This window comes from Ambystoma mexicanum, chromosome 1p (genome assembly GCF_040938575.1).
Source record: "Ambystoma mexicanum isolate Mex_15411 chromosome 1p, UKY_AmexF1_1, whole genome shotgun sequence".
Classification (NCBI taxonomy): Eukaryota; Metazoa; Chordata; class Amphibia; order Caudata; family Ambystomatidae; genus Ambystoma; species Ambystoma mexicanum.
The window spans coordinates 1,210,708,244-1,210,729,340 of record NC_090921.1 but is presented as its reverse complement, the minus strand read 5'-3'; the positions used below and the strand labels follow the sequence as shown (position 1 = coordinate 1,210,729,340).

At 48.6% G+C, this 21,097-nt stretch overlaps 1 protein-coding gene across 8 annotated transcripts in view; it reads left to right on the top strand.

Annotated features, from left to right (window-relative positions):
• Positions 1 to 21,097, top strand: part of GRAMD1A (GRAM domain containing 1A) — a 1,703,145-nt gene that overhangs the window by 704,242 nt on the left and 977,806 nt on the right. The window contains exon 1 of one of the 8 annotated variants that reach the window (XM_069604936.1): positions 3,302 to 3,408. The exons of the other annotated variants lie outside the window; for them this stretch is intronic. The gene's annotated coding sequence lies outside the window, so the exon portion shown is untranslated. Of the gene's footprint in view, positions 1 to 3,301; positions 3,409 to 21,097 lie in introns of those variants that run through there. 8 annotated transcript variants of the gene reach the window in all.

The following is a 21,097-nucleotide window of genomic DNA, read 5'->3' as shown; positions in this document are numbered from 1 at the left end:
TGGTGCCTTTTTACAACACATTGCACAAAAAGTGGCTAAAACACCAGGCAATGTTCAGCCAGTTCGGTAGGGTTAATATATGAAATAAATCTCAGCTGCCAGGTCGCAAACAGTACGCAGAAGCATTTAGAACACATTTTATAATGCCTAGGCACACACTATCTGTCAGTACTGCTACTGTAAATGGCATGTTAAAGATGCCTGTGCTCACAATATATGCCAGCATTGCCACTATAAAGCATCATCGTTGCGCTGGTGTCCACAGTACAATGTCATCATTGCCACGTTACAGCACTTTCATGATGGTGGTGTCCATAATGTACTTGACTTATTATTACATTGTTTGATATAGACTTAGCTTTGTCAACAGCGTAACAAGTGCTTTATAGACAGAATAAAAACAGTAGCTATATGAAAAATGCAATTAATAAATCATTATTGATAACATTGATAATTCAAACAATATAAAATGAAAGCAAAACAATAAAAGAAGAAAACTATAAAAACAGCAAATCTGGGAAAGGGCTATGACATTAGCTTCTTTTCAACAAAGGAGTCAAGCGCAAATGCACGTGAAGGGTGTATGCGACACGTGGCATGAGTGGTCGTTTTTACACTAAGGTAATATCAAGGCATGGCAATAGTTTATTTGTAGTTTCCTGAATTCTGACTGATACATTACATTAGATTGACCAGATATTTCATGGAGTCTTTTGGAGCTTAAATGTTATCATTGTCACTGTAAAACACTTTCATGATGCTGTTGCCCACCAAAGCATATGTCAGTAGTGCCTGTGCTCCATGCAACAGCCAGCTCCCCTCCTGGGGCGGGACATCTGCAGAGAGGTTTCAGTCAACACCTATGCCTGATTCCCACATCATAAATGTGCCCTGGTGCCATCGGGCCAGAGCCCAGTGAAGCCTACTTTTCGTGGCTAATAGAGTCATCTCTAATATTTTCATTGAATCAGATTTCTATTTTAAAACTATCTTGGTTCATTACAGCAAGACCTTAAGGTTTGATTGCATATTTCTAAAATTATGATGTACCAGTAATTAAACATGGCCTCCAATTATTTTATGAAGTCAAGAAGCAGTTCCTTTCTTAGTATTTAGCAAGAACATAAATTCAAACTGCACCAATATGGCCTCCGTTATTTAGGCAGGAGATCTATCTCCGCCACTATTTTCGTACTACGTTGGAAATGGTTGAAGATAGCCACCGTCATCCCGCCCCTGGTCTTTCTTTAATGTGCGGAAATGAGCCTGCATGGCTGGATATTGAATAGCGTCTACTTACATCGTAACTTGACAGGCAAATTGGTTTATGACGGTTCCTAGTCATTCCATCGACATCCATAGCATCGACAGACCAATCCATCTACAAAAATGCATCGAAAAAGAGTGCATTGAATGCATTTTTTTAATGTACTTTTTTTTAAATAAACCGTTTACCTTCCAAAAACATGCATTCGATGCATTTTTTTCGATGCTATTTTTTAGATGCATTGGTCTGTCGATGCTATGGATTCGATTCAATGACCAGATACCGTTTACGACACTACTGCATTAATAAGCATTTTCCCTATCTACAGTCAGTGACAATATAACAACTGAAAGCTTTCAAGATGGCAGCTATCATCCCTATTCTTTGTTAAATGATCAGCCCATCTTCTATGTCAGTGAATTTTACAGAGTGTAACCTTAAATGTAATGGTGCTTCTGGACACTCCAGTTGGTAGCACGCCCATTTGCTAACATGTCCAGCAGGAAATTCTGCTTGCAGAAGTGCTAGTAAGTTAAATATGCCACCATTTCGCTAGAGCTCAAGGAAATGAAAACATTGTTGCTCTGGTGATTTCCTTCACATAGAGAGTTTAATACATTTTTGTTTCCATGTTATTTTTAATCACTTTCCCAAACATATACAGGGCCAGTTCCATGTCATCGTAATGTTAATGCCTGGCGCACAATAATCCTCCTATTAAGAATGCAATCCTTAACAGTATTCTTGTATGTGTAAAATCAGATAAAAGGTTTGCATACATGTATTGCTTCCCCCATACTCCCAAATGCAAAGTGAAACCAATAATAAGTCATTTGCACTCCACCAATCGGATGGCTGCAAACATGAGCGAGAACTGCCAGTGTGCCACCCACGTTTCCAGCCACGCGAGGCCCTTGCTCGGGTGACACTATTGTTTTTCTTTGGACCTCCTGCCCCTCCTTGTGCTGCACTGAGGCTGGCTGGAATGTTTTGGTTCTATATTATATATTGTTTGCTCACCAATAATTCCAGGTCCAACTACATATTAATCTCACATGTTTATAACTAGCCCCGAATAACAGATTCCTTCTTCTGCAAAGCCCTCTAAAAATAGGCGTATAGTGCCCAATTTGATGGTACTCATTGTATCGACCTAAGAATGATGAAAGGCAGAGCCGTCCTTGCTGGAATTTGAACACGTGACTACGGGTTGCACACCAGTTTCTAAGGTGAGCGCTTAACTCACCAGGCTATCTTACCGGAAGTGTGGGGGTGGCATGTGAGCTGCAGAGAGAAAAGCTGAAACAGGCCATTGGTGAGCAAGAGTTTTAGAATCTGAAATGCAAATCCAATTTTCCTGAAATGCAGTGTTTCACAGAACTGTGCTTGCCGTGTGTTTCCATCACCCTTAACACATAGATAGCCTTGTTGACCGGGCGGGTCTAAGCACCGTGCGAGGCATATGGGGCTCAGGACAAGAGAACATACACCTAGGCAAAATAGTGAAAATGGGACGACTCCGGAAGGATAGTTGCTAACATGACCCATTCTAGTCCTGTTTTTTGTTGTTGTTGCATTCTTGGACTTGCAGTTCCACTTTTTCCCATTATAAAACTCGGACTACACGTCCCAGAATGCAAAGGAAAAAACAGGACTGGATAAGCACCTACAGATTGGAATGGGTCATGTTGGCAACCATGTGGAAGGGGCAGCAGCACCTTCCCTTCAAGAAGCTGATTTCCATTTGGTTTTGAGAGTCAGGTTTCAGTATGAGCTGTTAAGATGATGACCTAAACTTTGGCGGATATTCCGGGGGCGGTTTGTGGGAGGATGGAGCAGGCATGGCAGCTAGTGTATTATCTGTTTTTTTTTCATGGGTAGATATTCAAGTGCTAACTCACCAGCCACTTCCCCAAGCGCCACCACGTGCTTCCTGTTACAACACTCCAGTGCTTGTGCAAAAAACAACTGATTAGCACGGGCCCCTGGACATGTGGGTTGGACATACAGGAGCCTGTCACAACCTGTCTGAAATACTTCTACAAACAAAGCCAGCCGAGGCGGCTGCGGGAGGGACCTCTCGTGCGTGTCACCGTCGCCGGGGCTGGCAGCGGATCTGTCAAGTCGTGTGGGCGAAACAGGTAACAACAGAGCCATCCGCCGACGCAGCCTCAGGGCCTGAGTTCTGAGGAAGCACTCCCAGGGTTCGGGGGGGGGGGGGGGGGAGAAAAGAAAGAAAGAAAGAGAGAGAGAGAGAGAGAGAGAGAGAGAGAGAGAGAGAGATATCAGACCAAGACCGCCCCTCACCCCCCGTTGTGTACCGCAAATTCAAATACAGTTAAAACAAGTTTGTTTAGGGTTTTTCTTAAAACGTAATTGATTATAAACTCGCCGCATTCATTGCATGAGTTCTCACACGAACACACACTGACAAAGCAATTCGGTGTTGCATAGCTCTCAACCATTTATGTTGCAAAGGCGTGTGAAAACACCCGATTTTATTTTTGGCGGGTGAGAGGCCCATTGAAATTAATGGGCGTGCAGGAGGCTTGGCCGGTGAGTCAGCTGTTTACAAGGCGGGTGACAACCGCCAAAAGCGTGTGAGTTGAGAGCTATGGTGTTGATTTTCAACAGGTGTTGGGGGTGAAAGCCTGGCGTGGGCTTTGGAGTTCGAACCCATGAGCAGACATGACAGTAAGAAGGTTGATGCGTGATAGAGTGCTAAGGAAGGTGTGATGCTGCCTGGAAAGAACTGCAACATGGTATGCTTCCAAATGTATGTGGTAGAATGTGCTGTTCAAAGTGCTCAAGATGCCGCCCCTGTATGGCGTCAGTCGCGAGCTGGCTGGCTGTAGGTTTCAGCTCATGGTGTGTTCACTTCAGGGCGTGGGATCGGTTAAGTAGTTTAAGTGGAGGTTGTTGTGCTGTCCATCACATCGCATGGGTGTATGTTTGAAATCTCGGTGAGTGAGCCCAGCCCAGCACATTGGTGTGATAGAGACATTCAAAGAGCTGGCTTTGGTTTATGGGGTATGTCTATAGGTCTGATATTGTATGGTATGGCGATGGCTCACACGGAATGACTATGGGGCTCATTATAAAGTTTGACGGTATTCTGGTGGTAAATCCACCAGGATACCGGCAAACTGAAATACTGGGGCAGCACTCGGTCCAGCGCTATTACCGCCAGATTACGAGTGCCAGCATGCAGTGTTAGTCCCCATTCAGTGGAGTCCCATTGGATTCTTTGGGGGACTTTGCCGGTATTACCGGTGGATTTTGCTGCTAGGGGGGCGAAAGTACCTCCAGCTCTTAGCTGGCGGTAATTCCTCCACCCCACCGGCTAACCTATATTTGGCCAGTGCAGAAGCATGACGGTATACGTTAATACTGGCACCTTAATTCCACACTGGCCATCATGTAATGAGGCCCTATGGGTAATGTGTTTGGGTATGTAGGTGTTTTGCTGTCGGTATCGGACTGTAGACGAGGGCATTCCATATTTCCGAGCAAGTCAATGCGTATCACAATGCTGGGCATTGGTATGGTTTGCATATGTCAGGGTAACAACTCACATTTGAACTGTTACAGGTAAATCGGTACAGGGGAAAGCAATTAGGGAAGGGAGTGACATGATTACCATTTTTGACAAGTTGAATGGACGGCAGTGCTGTTGGATGCAGCACTGGGGGTGGGGCTGCACTATTGATGCTGATGGGGCGGCGCCCAATCATCCTCAGCCGCTAATCTGAGACGACAATGTCCATGAGTGGCAGGGGGCCTGATGGCACAAAATGGCATAGTGCAGAACTTGGCCAGAGAGAGAGAGAGACATTGGGAAGAAATCAAACAACAATCGGCATGAACATATATTTATTTTGGAGTAGAAATGTTGGCATAGGCTGTTTAGCGATGCCTCATGTTTTGCTTGGACAAAGTCAGTGGAGGTGTAGGCAGGGTCATGAAAGGCAGCAAGGGTTGCAAAGTCAGAGCGAGGGGCCCAGTTATGAGTAGGGGTAATGAGGTCATGAGAAAGAGAATGAGAAAGGAAGAAGTCAGAGGTAAAGGAGGTTTTATTGCAGACAAACTGTGCAGTGCAACGAGCAATAGAAAGAGTGAGATGCAGAAGCAAAGCAACATCGAGTCTGAGAAATGGAGTGGCGCTGGGGCTAGATGTGAGAAGATGATGTGTAATGAAAGTTAGGGTGGTAGTATATTTTGTGACTAGAAATAGTAGTGGAGGGAGAAGAGACGTGGCGCTGAGGAGAAGAGAAGATACTGATGGGGAGAGAGTTGAGATGGTTCTGAGCGGAGGAGAGAGAACTAGAAGGAGAAGGAAGAAATAGCATGAGAAGTGCATGGTGGGGGTGCAGCTGAGAAGAAGTAACTAGGGGTATTTACAGACAAGTAGCGGGACACAGCAAAGCAATGGCTCATAATCTAAGAAGCCAAGAGGCTGGTCAAGAGCTGGTCTGCACCCTACACTGTGCCGCCCTGAAGAGGGACGCCCCTGTCTGAATGCCCCTAAGGAGGTCACAAGGTGTGACGCATCCTTGTCACCTGATCGCCTAGTCCATTAGTGGTTGGTCTCTCTGATATTGTCCCCGATTGATGTTCCAAGAGGAGCCTCTTGCGGCCTTCCGCTGAGCATAGGGCTGATCCATGATGGCCGCAGGTCACACATATGTTAGCCTCTCAGGTCTTTGGCAGAAGAGGTTCCTTCAGGCTACAGAGGTCTTTCAGTCTCTGTCCTCAGACAGGAAAGCTAACCTACAATGTACACATATAAAGGCCTAAGCCTTAGAGAAGAGATCGGTTGTTCAAACTGCATGTATGCTACAGAAACTGGCTTTAAACAGCCAAGCTAACCTTTTGGAGACACACCTATTTCAGGCTGAGCTTTTATGCAGTATAGCTATCCTTCAAAAATGCAAATCACAGGCGTAGACTTCATGCTGTAGAGCTATGCATCAGAAGACATACATGATACAAGCGCAGGCTTTACACAGCAGAGCTATCCTTCTGGCTACGGTTATGTTAGAAACTCGGATATTTGCCAGCGTGACTATCCTTTAGGTCAAACAGGTGGGAGAGTCCTAGCACCTAGACAGCAGGTCAATCCAGCACAGTACACGCATATGACAAGTTCAGAACTTAGCCAGCAAGGCTATCCTACAAGTTACACAGGTTTTTCCGGTTCTGGCCTCTGAGAGCACAGTTACCCTTCAGAGTACACCTTTAGTGGCTCGGGGGTGAAACAGGAGAGTTATTCCTCGTTATACACACATGCTAGAGGCACAAGCCCCTGACATCAGGGCTGCTCCTCGAGTTACTCACATGTTGCTTGGGTTACACTTTAGGGGACCAGGCTTCAGGCAGCAGGGATGTAGATGCCCAGCTAAAAACGTCCCGTTGATTTTCTTGTAGGAACACATCATTATGTTGTTAGGTTATGTTATTGTGTTTTTATAGCGCAGCAAATATCCAGATGTGTCAAGGCACTGTAGAGATGAAGTAAGCATGGAGGTAGCGTTGATGAGAGTGGTAACAAGGGATAGTGGGCGACAGCAATGGGGGTCGGGTATTATGTTTTGTTAAAAAGGATGGTTTTGGGATGTTTCCGAAAGCACATTAAATCTGTCTGTCTTTGAAGGGGAGATTGGGAGTCTATCTTAAAGCCTAGAATTTTGGACCTCAGAAGTGCAGCCGCCCTGTCTTTACTTCCGATACCTGGGAATGGTCAGTTCCCCATTCAGGTTGGATCATAATCACCAGAGGGGGTCGTACACGCTGATTTTAGATCGAAGAGGATTGGAACAAGGGTGTTGTAGGCCTTTAAACACTAAGCACATGTGTTTGGATGTGATCCGATTTCGGACAAGCCAGTGAATGCAACGCAGAGCTGGAGTAACATGGTTGTATTGTTTGGTTTTAGTTGCCTATAACTTGAAATACCAGTAATTGAATAATAATAATAATATGGCATTTATGTAGCGCTACAAACCCTCAGGTATCTGAGCGCTGCTTATTATTACCCACGGTGTGATATGCTCATTTATCGACCTCGGAAGGATGAAAGGCTGAGTTTGGCCCCGCCGGGATTCGAACCTGAGCGCTCTACTCGCTGTGCCCCTTGACCGGCTATAATGTGGAACGCTGACGGGGTAGAGTCATCCCTTAAACAGGAAACTCAACTTTTTTCTAGGAATTGAGCCGAAAGGGGCAGAAATGGATATATTCTGTAGCAATTGTGCAGCTTCCTCTTCATAGTTCGCATTTTGAGCATTAGAATACTTATTGCAGGACTCGAGGATTTCTCACCGAATTCTCAACGATATCCGAGGGGCTTTGCCCACCTTACTGCAATATGAAAATACTTCCTATTTAAGCCAGCCTTGAGAAAGACCGAAAGCAGGTCGAAACACATGTTGGCCCTCGGGTACTTGCTTAATTTATATATAAACGACATTTTTATTAATCATAATCTTGCTTGGATTATTGAGTGAAGCATTTTAACCAGCTGGAAGAGTGTCTTATTTGTATGCCACAAAATCTTATTTAGTTTTACGAGGACTGCCAACTCAAAAGCCATTGTAGTTTAAGAGCTAACGGGCAGTTATTAGGTTAGGACGTGCGCATGATCTGAGGTGTATTACATTTTCTATTACAATGTATTCATAGGCAGAGGGGCAACCTTTTTACACCTACTCTAGCAGCAGTCCAACTAGAATTTGTCCTGCCTACCGCAGCTGAATGCAGTTGGCCCCCCTTCATCTTTTGCATTCTCGTATGTAATCCCGAAGGGAGATGGTAAGCAGTTCTGTACTCAATGAAGGTCTATAAGCCATTTGTGCGTTGTCTAAAAGCAATGATTTCTCAATATGATTTTTAATCTGGTCAACACTGATTATTTCAAGCGTTTAAAGAGAAGGGTAATTGAGATATAGGTTGGAAGTTGTTAAGGTCTGATGGATCAAATGCTAATTTAATCTTGTATTGTTCCAAACCATCCTTCTATAGACCCATGGGATGAGGGAAAGCAGGATTTAATGTGAGCCTTTCTTTCCATTGGGCCCTACCCTTGTAATCCCACTGCTGATCTGATTTCTACTTAATGTACCGTTTATAGTAATGTCACGATTATATAGTGCATCATGCCGGATCCCTGTTGCTTCTGAGCACTGTGATGATTTTGGACAATTTGTCCCTTCTCCCCAGAAGGGGGCCAACCCCTTTGAGGCTAGGGAGGTGAGCCTGTTAAGTAAGACCCTACCTAGGGGTTTGGGCAAGTGGGACCTCACTAAAAGTGACTCCCCTTTTCGGGACAAGGACTCCGATTCCATTAAGGAACTCCCAGTCCAAACAACCCTTTTGGCATATATGGGGATGGAAAAGACTTTGGCATCTTATGTTACACCTATAAACAACACAGACCCTTCTTTCACACTATTGGCTTCAGGTAATGCTGAACCACATCTGAAGGTCATGATCAAAGAAGATGGACTCAATCTTGTTTGGTGTAATCAGGTGCATAAAAACAGCGTGGGCTGCGAAAGGGGGAGAAACTCTTACGGAGAGAGGAGAGCCCGGGCAACACAGAGGTGAACCTCTGTGGGGATGCCGTTCCGGAAAGGCAGAGCAACACCGAACCATGGAGCCAGCGTTGGCGAACAGGCAGACAGACCCATGAGCTGGAGGCTGCGAGGCATGCAACCTGACTAAGCAAGTGGCTTTGGTCAGGGAAGAAGCGAAGACTGGAATAGAACTGTCTTCCGTTGTGGCGCACCCACTGGTAAGCACTGGTGGGCTTAGCATCCGCTAACCTACGCCAAGTCCAAGAGCGAGAGCGGAGCCCGGACCCCGAGTTCCACAATGTAAAAGGGCTTGCCAACGAGACGATAACCCAGAAGGATGCACGCGCTCCTAAAGTGAGGACGCCGGTGAGCATTGCAAACTCTGGCTATCAAGACGGTCAGAGTCGACCAACCATGCGAAAGCCTGGAAGAACAGGACGGAGCCCTGAACCAGGGAGAACAGGCTGAAAAGGGTACAAACGTTACATATGAAGGCTGGGGAAGCCTCCAAGATTACGAGAAGCTACGAGAGTTTAACAGGCACATGCCCTATGTAAAAAGGGGTGAAAGAACTCACATGCTTCACACCAAGTATGGGAAAGCCGGCGAAGGGTAAAGCAGAGTGAATCCTACGTGATCTCTATAGGTCAAGGCTGGGGAAGTGTAAAGGACCGGTGGGGGGTGTCTGTACTTCTGCTCTCTATACGGTAGAAGAGAGGCACAGAAGACCCCAGCCAAGATTCTCTATTACGGTAGCAATGGACGAGCAATCAAGGCCTAGCTTCTCAGGAGGTGATGCAGGCTGGTTCTTAAGTACAGTGTAGTCCCCAAGCCCCCACAAAGGAATGTCCACACACTGTATTGGTTAGAACACAGTGTTTATATAATCAATATTCAAGGTTATGTACACTTATCATAATAACTCACTTTGTACTTAGGAAAATCAACAATGGCAAATATATACAATTCTAAAGTGGTACCACCCTTTGTATTAGATCTCATTAAAGTGCATCAACAATACTGTAACAATGTCACACAGATCAATAGAGTGAAACCAGCAATAGAGAGAGGAGAGAAAATAAGATGGTTGAGCAATAGGCAGAATACTGGCCCCTACCACTAGACACAGTTCTGTGTGGAGATCCCCCCACCTGGGCAACCTGTAAAATAAAGATATAGCACAAGCCCAGTCCATATATTGTTCTGCAAGTCTTATTCCCTCCTATAATGTTTTTACCCCCCCAATGTACCTGGTGGAGTCGAGTTCTTCGACGAGGCGTCGACAGATCCTTCTTGAGCGACTCCCTTTTAAGCGGGAGTCACGGATCGTCGAGAGGCGTCGAGAAGCGTCGAGGAACTCGGCGTTCGGCGGCGGGGAATCGACGGCCCTTCTTGAATGCCTTCCCTTTCAAGCGGGAGACACGGGGCGTCGAACGTCTGTCGAGGAACTCGGCGTTCAGCGTCGGGGAATCGACGGCCCTTCTTGAATGCCTTCCCTTTCAAGCAGGAGACACGGGGCGTCGAACGTCCGACAACAAACAGGGTAGAACGGCGTCGATGAGGAGGCAGCTTCGTCCGAGCGGTGCTCATCGGCATTGGAGCGTCGGCGTCCTGCAAGGCAGAGGCGTGCGGGGCACCTCGGTGACAATAGTTCTGGACCGCAAAGATTGTGGAGACGGAGGCCCAGCAAGGGCGTCAAGTCGTTCGAGTCTTTGTGGTCTTCGGGTGGCGGGAAACCCACCGGTAGGTTTCTCCTCGGCGCGTTGGTCGTCCTCGACTTTCTCCGGCAGGATAAAGCGGTCGACGGTGCGGACGAGGGAGTCCTTCGATTCAAATGTTCTTAGGCAAGGAGCGGACGGCTCCGGTCATCGGCGGCACGGAGTCAAGTGGTTCCCACAGCTGGGCAACACAACTTTGACGGGCCTCCAGTGGTTACACAAACCTGCGAACCCTGGTCGACGGCAATGGACTTCGACGGCGGCGATGTCCGGGTGCTTCACTTCGATCTCCTTGGCGGTCCCGTCTCGGGTCGGCAGCCTTTCGAGGGTCTGTCTTCCAGGGCGCTTCGGCGAAGATGGAGCGGTGCTCGATGGTCCCTCGGAGCACAGGAAGAGGGCGCCTTACCAGGTCCTCTCTCGGGTCAGTCTTCGACGATTTCGGCAGCCTTCGGATCGGTCGAAGCAAATGCAACAGCAAGTCTTCTTCTTCCAGCTGGACGTCGAGGATCAGCAGTTCCAGTTACTCTTAGAGTGGAGACTCAACTCCAGAACGCTTCTGAACGCTTCTGAACAATTACCAGTGGTGAGAGGTCCCCAGATATACTATTCTGTCTCTCATCCACACTGCTGGCACACACTCAGCAGCCAATCATACAGAAGGGCATTCATGCAGTCAGTCAGCCAATCAGGCACACAGTGCATTCAGGCCACACTCCTCCCTTTCAGACACTCACAACAAGGAATGTGGATTGGGACAAGTACCCAGCCATTCAACACTACACACTGCATTCAGGCCAGTTTCGGGCAGGGCTGTCTCAGTCTTTGTCTCTCATGCCAGAAACCAGACAACCACAACAAGGAGTGTATATTGGTCACACACTCCATTCACCCAGGTCCCACCCACAGGAGGTACCCACAACATACAGTCACTGGGAAGGCTCCAGTCAGTCTAGCTGGGCCTTCACAACAACACCATATATGGAACTTCCACCCAACAGCCAGTCAGGGGGAAGGGACAGAGTCAGGGCTTCCCAGGACTTTGGGAAAACAAGGTAACAGGCAATAGAAAGCAAGGGGCCACAGGGGCCATCTTGTTTCCTATCAGGAATCAACTGATCCCAATGGCAGGGCCTGGGTATCCCAAAATGGAGGGCACCCAGAGCACCTGTCAAATTCAGCATGGAGCTGCCACCAGCCCATACCCTGCTCTGTGGGCCAACCACAGGTGCCCAAAAACATACACTAGGGGCACAGGGTTGTACCCCTACCCATGGGTGCCATAAGGGTATCCCATGGGTCTGTTCACCAAACCAAAAGAGAGAGCTGCACTGCCAGGAGTCCCACATGGACTCCTGGGCAGAAAACACGACAGAACACACGATAAAAAGCAGTAAAGGACAAGGATTCAGAGGCCCTGTCCCTCTGATGCATTTCCAGCATCACAGGAAGCTGGCAACACAATGAGAACCTAAGAAAAGTGAACGGGCACTGAGACCCAATGCAACTACTGGAAAGTCACATGACTTTGAGGAGTCCCTCTCTGTGCCGCGAAGTGGGACACAGAGAAGTGCGCTCAAAAAGGATCCAGGAGGCAGTTCACCACTGGTAAACTCTGAGAAAAGAAAGAAGAATTATTTTCCCCAAAAGGGGCTGGGGGAGAGAAAAGAACCTAGAGGACATTTTGTGTTTTTTGTATTGGCAAGGCCTATAAGAAGTTTGGGAACTATGACAAAATATTTCCAAGGAACTTTCAGGCTGAGGCTAAGTCCATCACAAGTTGGGCTTCACTTGCAGAATCCGCATCTGGAAGAGTTCTTCTGTGGATCGCTTCCCGGATCGATGTGACTGGCTAACTTCCCTCATCTCGGAAGAAAGAATTAGGTGGGGATCAGTTCTGATATGATATGGTAGTTTATTTATATAGCGCCTAAACACAATGTGTTTCAAGGCGCTTCAAGGCAAGGGAGGGAACAAGGGAAAAAACAATGACATTCTTACAGGCCATGAACAGTAAGGATGTGAAATTAACTATCGTACTCGGTCTGACGACATTTCAGATAGTACAAGAGCTAAAACATACATAAGGAAGGGAGGGGGAGAGTGGGAAGGAAATGGAAACAGACAGGCGACTACCGTACTAGGCCTGACAACATTTCTGGTAGATCCGGAAAAAAACAAGAGGTGAGGGAGAGGGGTGCAGAAAGGTAGGGGCGGAACAAAACAAGCGACTATCATATTAGGCCTAACGACATTTCAGATAGTGCTGGAGGGAGGGTGGGGAGGAAAGAACCAGTAAGGGGAGGGAGGAGGAGACAGATGAGGTTGCTATCATATTAGGTCCAGGGACAATTCTGATAGAGTAAGTGCATAGAAGAAAGTAAGGGGAAGAGATAGGAAAAGGGAGAAGGGAAAGGAGGAGAGAACAGAGAGTTAGCAGTCAAAAGAGTGGAGAAGCAAGAGGGAAGAGTGAATACAATTGCAGAAGTCAGTAGTAACACATCATGTTGCAAGTCTGGATACAAGATGAAGATGGGAACAGCATGATTCAGGGCCACCATGGGTACAAGATGCAAAAGAAGTTCAGCATGAGAGTTGCGAAAGGGTGATGCACCGTGAATCAATGAAGTCCATAAAAGTAAAATCCAGCATTGGCCACAAGACGGTGATGGTGAAACCAGAATATATCAGGACAGACTCCTGCAGTAGTAGTCTTGAGGATGGTGAGGGGTGAGCAGGGTAGAAGAATCAAGCAAAACAGGCAACACCTGTGTGCGAGAATGGTGGGGGCACAAGGGAACATCAGGGGGGGACCAGAGGGGGTGGGATGGCCTGTGGGGACCGAGGGAGTAACACAAGTTGGTGTATGCTTACCTGCTGTCGGAGCAAGGGGTCGGGCCCTGGGTCCTCCTGTTCCGAACAGGTCCAAACAGGAATTCCCCTTTTCTTCGTCTGCCCTTCACTTAGGACGCCCGGGCGAGAGACGCCCTTGATCTAATAGTTAGGAGCAGGAAGGGTCTGTGGCACAGTTAGCTGTGGGTCTGAGGCATGGTCTGTGAATAGACATGTGATTGGGATGCGAAATATTCTGCAGCAATAAACATGGCTCCTGGAACGGCCATAGGTCTAAAAACTGAAAAGTCATAAGAAATCACTCACACTTGTCTTACAATACCATCCGTCTCCTACTCTTTTAAAACAGGGATTTGAATATGACCGCGCACAATCTTACACACTCCTAGATATGACTTGTGAGAGTGCATCAGAATTCAATGATACAATATGTTTCCTTTCTTTTGCTCTCATTGTTGTTATTGATTTCCCGCTACTTTAAGTCATAATTGGCTGCTTATAAGCATCATGTGAGGCATGTGTGTGTGCTGGTATGGGTGAGGATACCAGGGCTCTCCCGGGAACAGCTGATCGCTTTTCTTCGTTGTATTTCAGCTGCTCCGCCCCTTGCACCCTCATCATGACTTTGCAAATGGAAATACTCAATTTGCTAAAAACCATCACCACGTGTGGTATTTTTGTAAATCGGTCAGATTATGAGAAATCTGCTTAGTTGGTGGTAAGGATGCGGATTTGTGAAATGTGAGATGCGATATTCCATAAACTCTGCACACAGTACAGACGGTTGCCACCACAAGAATAATGTGAGCATTAGCGTGCGGTGCTCTTATTCGCAAAATGCGCCAATGTGTGTGCTTGCAACTGTTCCCTAGCCTGTGCCCTGCGAATGTGGCAGCGGCAGACTATCCGAACTTTACCAAGCGTGCCCAGGACCCGCCTGCGGACTGCGACTCTAGAGCGGCAGGGCTGCTGCGCCAGCTGCGTGCCAGCAGGCTTGGAGCAAGAGGTGCGCTTCGCTGCCTGCAAAGGCCGCAGGCACTGGTGTCTCTATGCCTTTAAATGAGAACCCGGAAGGCGATAGGCAGCTACATTGCAGGACCTTTGAGCCAGGCTGGGTGCAAGCTCTGTCCTGCCTGGGGTGCAGTGTGTGCACCCGCTCCAGCCAGAGGTGCAGCCAGACAGGGGTCCTCGTGTACAAATGCGGAAATCGAACTCATGTTATTAACTGTCTATGGATGAAAGGCAGAATGTACCCAGCCAGAATCCGAACACGTGAGTGTAGAGTGAAAAAGATCTCTAGAGCTGCACGTGTATGTAAACTTGGCCCGAGGGATGGACCTGCACTGTCCTCCCTCTCCTGGCTCGCCACCGTGCTCCCTCTCTGTATTCTCCTTCTAGTTCTGTGAGTCACGTGCATTCCTGCACTGAGATGTAGGAAATAGTTTCCCGCCTGCCGCACAGCAGTAATATGCAGGCAAATTAACTGTGCATTGTGAACATTCTAAAGCTGTTAATGCAGGCAACCCATTGGACACGTTTGTAATCCATCTACGTCTTTTACACTTGGTTCTTAAAGACATGCTGGAAGAGAGCTCACAAATCATGTTCTGCATTGTAAACTCATGTCATTTCGAAGTCCTGTACAGTTGGCTGATTTTCCTGACCTAATGAGTCCCTCAGCAGCTTTGCTGGATTTCTAGGATTTATTTTTTTCACCTGGTAAGAGTGTGAGCCTTTTTTTCCCACTCTTACATGTGTTTTGCTCTGTGTGTTTTCACTTGTTGTGTGATCTTGAGCACTGGAGCCTCACCTACTCCATGGCCACATATTTCCATGTGTGTTACACAGCACCTTCAGTGCAGTGACACAGGGTTGTCTTTGAGACTTCCCACCGACTCCATTTTCTTGGGCTGACTACTCTCCCCCAGAAAAGGGTAAAGTTGCCGTTAACTTTACTTTAGTCACTTTAAACCACAGACCCAGTTCACCCCATCTTACATGGAGTATTGGAAAGGGTTAACTCTTATCCCTTTTTGTCTGTGCCTCTTGGAGCATTGGTTCGCTCCCTTTACATTAAGACTTGGCTGGTGGCGGGGGGCGCTGTTGCGCACGACAAGATGGCCGACTAGCCCGTGAGCTCCGGCTTCGATCAATCCTGAAGACCGACCATCCTTGCTCAGGGCCGCCCTAGCAGTACAATCAGCACACCGTTGTGTGGCGGACGGTCGTGGCCCCCACTCATCCAAATCTGGGGCTTGGGCACTGGACCGTGCGGTAGATATATCGCCCAGAAAATCCGGCGGCTTGGAGCCGCATCGCTGGCCGCCTGCGGGCTCCATACATAATCCATTCGGAGCCGCGGGGGGAGGGGCCTCACGCGGCTACTCATCCTGTTTGCACGGAGCGCCGGCGCCGGCACGACAGGAGGACCTGGCGGGGCCTGACGGGGCCTGGCGGCGCGGGTGCTCCCTGCTGGCGCCGAGTCTCGACCCTGCGGACGGGGGGGTCTGAGGCGGCGGCGGGCGCTGCTGGCGGTTTCACGGGAAGGAGGCGACCGCGACGCCGCACGAGATAGCCCGCAGCTGTGCCGGCCGCTGGCCCTACCGGATGATTGCCTCCCCTGCCTTCCCTGAGACTGCGTGGGGCCCGGAACCCGTGGAAGACACCCGCGGTGACATCTGCTGTTTCTGGTTGGGCGAGGGGCCCCCTCCCCAGAGGAATCCCGCCACAAGTAAGGTCGGGTGTGGTGGCTGGTGGGGGGAAGACCGTCCTTAATAAGGAACTGGCACTGGAGGGTGTGATCACTTTCGGGGAGGCCTCCCCGGACAATAATTCTTTTGGAAATCGCGGGGCCCGGCTGCCGCCACGTACATAGCGTGACACTTTGGGGCCAGGCCTGCTCACCACAGATTGCTTCCTTGGTGCGGGCATGAGGCCTTAGGCAGCTGGGGCACTAGACTACGCGCCACAATATTATCCGTGTGCCTGAACTTAGTGGTTGCACACAACGGCATACACTGTACTGTAGACCCTGAAGGTCTGGTCGCCTACCCACAACTCCTCCCTATAGGGGCCACTGCCACTTTGCCTAGCTGGTGCCCATTGCGGCCCCATTGGACTCACCCTCCTGAATTGTCACACGGCGACTGAGATTAACACACTACCTACCCTATAAAGCGCCTCTAAAACACGCAGATACAGGAGACACTGGAAGTAGTAGAGATTCCGGCCCACTCCCTCTTGCATATGGGCCGCCACGATCAGAAGGGAGTACGCTCCAAGAAAATCGGCCCAATGGACTCCTTTGCAAGTGCTCAGCCCAGTGGGTCCGCAGATCCACCGTCACAGCGGGCAGTTGGCTCACCCGAGCTGCCAATGGAGGAGAGGGTGGATAGACTGATGGCTATGGTCCAGAGTGGCTTCTTGGCGGTGAACACAAAACTGGATGACATTGGGGCAACAATTAGTTCCCTTAAGGCGAGGGTGGACAAGGAGAGTGCTCGCACTACTGAGGCCGAGGGTAGAATCGCTACCAACGAAGACGCGATAGCGCAACATGACCGCGATATTGCCCAACTGAAGGGGGACCTCCGAAAAACCCTTGATAAGTGTGAAGATTTGGAATCTCGTTCAAGGAGGAATAACATACGGTTGGTCGGGGTGGCCGAAACCTTTGGTAAAGGAGCTATGGAGCGCCAAGTAGAAGCCCTTTTGAAAGATCTGCTGGGCCCGGATGCATTCTCGGACCACTTTCTGGTTGAGCGAGCACACCGCACATCGGCACCTCTGCCCAAACTGGGCGCTCCGCCTCGTACAATAATCGCCCGCCTCCTAAACTACAGGGACAGAGACGCTATCCTGCGAATGTCCAGGGAAAAGGGCACCTTACTACATGAGAATAACAGGATACACATATATCCGGACTTTTCCACGAATGTCCAAACACTAAGAAGATCTTATGAACCCGTCAAGAGGCAATTAAGGCTGCGCCAGGTCCCTTATTCACTTGTCTATCCGGCGAAAATGAGAATACAGCATGGTGGCCGGGCTCACTTTTTTGAGAATCCAACTGAAGCCATGTTGTATGTTGAGGCCTCCATCCCGTTGCCGGCTCGTGACCGGGCTGGGGGACGCGAACTGCCGCCCCGGGGTGTAGCGGAACCCAATGTCCCCGAGGGTTGATGTGGTTCCCCTGATGTTGCACCACTATAATGTTGCAGCTTGTTGGCCATTGGGCGGCCCTGAATGTTAATGTTTGGTTTAACGAAGCTATGCAGATCTCTTGGGCTGGAGGCCGTGTGAGTGTCGCTCATACCCCCCAGGAGTGTTCCTAGGTTATGGTTCTAAGGGTACATCGTCCAGTTGGGGTTGATGATGCGGGTGGGGGTTGGGGGTGGAAAATTGGTATGGTTAGGCCGGCGTTTATGCCGGTCCTGTTTGAGGAATGTACGTTCAGAGTTGTTATGATTAAACCTGAGAGCAGTTCTACAGCAGGGCCTCCGTTTCTCTTGCGGGGGGGACGAGAGTGTGGGCTTCCACTTGATTTGTGGTATGAACATGACACGGGGCAATAAAGGACTAGACCTCAAGCTCCTTTCTTGGAACATCCGGGGGTTAAATAACCCAATTAAGGCAAGAAAGATCTCAGCGTATGTGGTACGACACAACCCCCAAATACTGTTTATGCAGGAAACACATGCGCTTGGACAGGTCAATGTTAAATTTTTGCCTGGATGGGGATCCCACAGGTATTACACTGACTATTCGACACAATCCAGGGGAGTGTTGACTCTTATACACCCTAAACTGTGTTTTAAATATCAGTCCAGCAAAATAGACCCACAAGGTATATACGTGTTGGTATTGGGGGAGTTGGCGGGGCACCAGACGGTCCTGATAAACACATATGGCCCTAATTTAGACGATCCACAGTTCTATTTTGCCCTAACGGATATGTTAACCTCATTTGGGGAGGTGCGGGTCATCTGGGGTGGGGATTTCAATATGATACTAGACCAATCCTTAGACCGCTCGTCGACGGTCCCCAGGACTCCCACCAGGGCGGCACTAGTGGTTAAACAATTGATGGAACAGATGGGCATGTTTGACGCATGGCGGGTACTACACCCGAGGGAGAAGAAATATACTTTCTACTCGTCGGTGCACGATTCTCACTCGCGCATTGATTACTGGATCATTAGTCAATCCCTAACTGGGGCTATCTCTAGGTGTGATATACACCCCCGTACCCTTTCTGATCACTCACCGATAACACTTGACATAAACTTGAGGGACGCTCTCCCCCGGCGAGAAGATGGAGGATGCCATCCACAATCCTAAGAGACCCTAATGTATGTGAGTCGCTGCATGTTGAGATCGCAGAATTTTTAGAAATAAACAAGGGTTCAGTTCCAACTTATGCGACTCTGTGGGATGCATTTAAGGTCTGGGTCAGGGGTAATATCCTGGGCAAGTCGACGGGTATGTTGAGGTCGGTGCGGGAGGAACTGGGCTCTACTGAGGTGAAGCTTGATCTACTACAGACTGAATACAGTACTACACAGAACAAGAAAACCCTTTCACAACTGCACACAACACTGGGAGAATTCCATAAACTGGCTCACAGAGAAGTCCTGTACATGGCCGCACCAGCCAGAGCGCGACGATACGGGGAGAGTAATAAGGCTGGGAGATTCCTCGCCAACATGCTTAGAACTGACAGGCACCACAACCCGATTCCGAGTATACACACCCCTAATGGTACACTGGTGAATGGAGAACGGGAAATCAACTCTGCATTCATGGAGTTTTACTCCTCTCTCTATTCTAATCACGATCAGAAAAATAAAGAGGATACGTTCCGATACCTGGACAACCTTGACCTTCCCACACTGACCACTGTGACCCGGGGGGCGCTAGATAGACCTATCACTGTGGAAGAGATTGTTGAGTCCATAAAAGCTTTATCGAATGGTCGCTTTCCTGGCTCTGATGGCCTGCCCGCGGAACTATATAAAGAGTTCAGTGATGAATTGGCCCCGCTGTTGTTGAAGGTCTGGGGGGAGGGGATGGACCGGCAAGTGCTTCCGGAGTCAATGATGGAGGCAATTATCACTGTCCTTTTGAAACCTCGCAGACCGGCACAAGACATGGCGTCTTACAGACCCTTATCCCTAATTAATACCGATGCAAACATTTTTGCAAAAGTGCTGGCCACTAGACTTCTCCCGTACATGTCGATCCTTGTCCACCCCGACCAGGCGGGCTTTATTCCAGCTCGATCTACTGCTCTCAATCTGAGGCTCCTCTTTAATGTTATGGCACAGTTAGACCCGGATGCCAAGGCGGCTGTGGTCGCATTAGATGCCGAGAAGGCGTTTGATTCAGTGTCTTGGACCTATCTTTTTCTGGTGTTGGAGCGGTTTGGCCTGGGTCACTACTACATCAACTGTGTGCGTTTATTGTACACACAGCCGACAGCTAGGGTTTTGACTAACACCACTCTCTCCCCCGCTTTCCGCCTATACAGGGGGACTAGGCAGGGATGCCCCTTTTCACCCATACTTTTTGCTCTAACTATTGAACCAATGGCGGAATACATATGCCAACACCACGCACATAGAGGGCTTAGGATGTCTGGGCCTCAGATAATCTCGCTATATGCGGACGATACCCTGTTATACGTCCGAGACCCCATTGAGAACGTAAAACACATCATGGCAGACATACAGGAATTCTCGGAACATTCTGGATACAGAATTAATGTGCCCAAGTCTGAAATATTCCCCCTTATGGATAGCACAGGGGACCTAGCTGGTGTAGAGGGATTTCGTTTTGCCCCCTCCAAGGTGAGGTACCTGGGGATACTACTGGCTAGAAATAGGGACCTGCTATACGTACACAACCATGGGGAATTGCTGTCAACTCTGGTGACTAAGCTTCAGATGTGGGCTAACCTGCCACTATCATTATACGGGAGGGTGGCGTTACTAAAGATGGTGGTTCTCCCCAAGCTCCTTTATTATTTCAATAATATTCCTCTCTGGCCTGGTAAACCTTTCTTTGTTAAACTTAAATCTCTTGCTTCCTCGTTCATTTGGAATGGGAAAACAGCTAGGATGGGTTGGGATAAAATGGTGGAACCTTTTGTTAAGGGTGGCATTGCTGCACCGGACTTTGAGTTATATTATTTATGTGCACAAGCACAATTCGTAAAACACTGGTTTGATCCTGAGGACACAGCCCCACACATACTGATTGAAAGACACTCGGTCCGCCCAAACGACATACGTTTAGTCCTCCTTAACCCGCGCTATGGTGGCATATGCCCATTTGACCCAATATATACAGCCACTCAAGCATGGGCCAAGATATATGGAAGAATCGGCGTGGAATCCCCCTATGACCCGGAGGTTCCCTTATGGGACTTCTCTGGCATCTCCCCCACATTTGATCGGGCCCTTCAGCAATCCTGGGATCCTAACAAGCTTTTTACACTGGGCGATATGTTCCCTGATGGAGAGTTCTGTGATCTCATGGATTTCATTGCAGTGGTGGGCAGGGGTCAACTTAAACACCTTCAATACTATAGAATGAGGGCAGCCTTTTTGGCGAGATGGCCAACATTCCCACAAGAACCCCAATCCCATGAATGTATTAGGTCAATGGTGTCCAGGGATAGTTGCGGC